This window comes from Chrysochloris asiatica, unplaced genomic scaffold (genome assembly GCF_000296735.1).
Source record: "Chrysochloris asiatica unplaced genomic scaffold, ChrAsi1.0 scaffold00092, whole genome shotgun sequence".
Taxonomy (NCBI): Eukaryota; Metazoa; Chordata; class Mammalia; order Afrosoricida; family Chrysochloridae; genus Chrysochloris; species Chrysochloris asiatica.
The window spans coordinates 3,454,900-3,456,192 of NW_006408610.1; the positions used below are offsets into that span (position 1 = coordinate 3,454,900).

At 54.1% G+C, this 1,293-nt stretch overlaps 1 protein-coding gene across 1 annotated transcript in view; it reads left to right on the plus strand.

Annotated features, from left to right (window-relative positions):
* The window catches only part of ULK3 (unc-51 like kinase 3), a 4,973-nt gene that overhangs the window by 2,611 nt on the left and 1,069 nt on the right, over window positions 1-1,293 (plus strand). The window lies entirely within an intron of this gene.

Consider the following 1,293-nt stretch of genomic DNA (forward strand, 5'->3'; position numbering starts at 1 on the left):
GCAGGGCCCGGCTGGGGCCCCCCGCGTCTGGACGGTTTCATCCTCACGGAGCGGCTGGGCAGTGGCACGTACGCCACGGTGTACAAGGCCTACGCCAAGGTGAGTGTGGGGGGCACAGATCCCCCGGGGGTGCCAGTGCTAGGGGCTAGCTCCCTGTGCTAGGTCGGAATTAGGGAGCGTCAGGAGATAGGCACTGCGTGTTAATGCGCTGGAAATTAAGGTCGGCGGTTCAAGTTTACCAGTCGCTGCTCTGAAACCCTATACAGGGTCGTTATGAGTTGGAACCGACCCGACAGCATTAACAACAACAAGTCTCGGAGGCACCTAACAACAGGAGTACTTACTGAGTGGCTCCAGCCAAATTCTGAATCAGCCCAGCTGGGTGCCGGGTGGGAAGTGGGGAGACGCTAACCCCTCCATAGAAGGCTGACCCTCTATGGAGAAGATTGAAACTGACTGCCAACCTCAGGCCTTAAAAACAAACACATGTGCACACCCCTGTTGTTTTTAAGTGCCTCGAGTCAGTTCCGACCCATAACGACCCTCTATAGGGTTTCTGAGGAGCAGCTGGTGAGCTTGAACTGCTGATTGTGCAGTTCAAACGACTTTGCAATCTGGCGCATTAACCCACAGAACCACACCAGGTTGGGTTGTTGTTAAATGCCGTCGAGTTGGTTCCGACCCATAGCAACCCTGTATAGGGTTTCCAAGGAGCAGCTGGTGATCTTGAACTGCCAGCCTGGCAGTTCAAACGACTTTGCAGTCTGATGCATTAGCCCACAGTGCCACACCAGTTTGGGTTGTTGTTGTTAAGAACCGTGGAGTGGTTTCCGACTCATAGTGACCCTGCACAGGGTTTCCCTGGCTGTAAATCTTTACGGGAGCAGAACGCCTCATCTTTCTCCCGCGGAACCGCAGGTAGTTTCGAACTGCTGACCTTGTGGTTGGCAGCCTGAGTCGTAACCACTACGCTTAGGTAGGGTTGGGAGACTGGAATTTGGAATCCAGACTTCAGGTGCCTCATTAGACTGAGATAGGGAAACTGGGATGCTGGTATAGAGTCAGTGGACCCAGTGAGAGGGAGCGGAAAGGGGGCGGGCAGAGGGAAACAGGGCCTTCCAGTCAGGCATATCTCTGGTCCCCTCAAAGCAGAACCCCTAAATCTCTGCCCTTCCAGAAGGATACCCGTGAGGTGGTTGCCATCAAGTGTGTGGCCAAGAAAAGTTTGAACAAGGCTTCTGTGGAAAACCTCCTGACAGAGATTGAGATCCTCAAAGGCATTCGACACCCCCA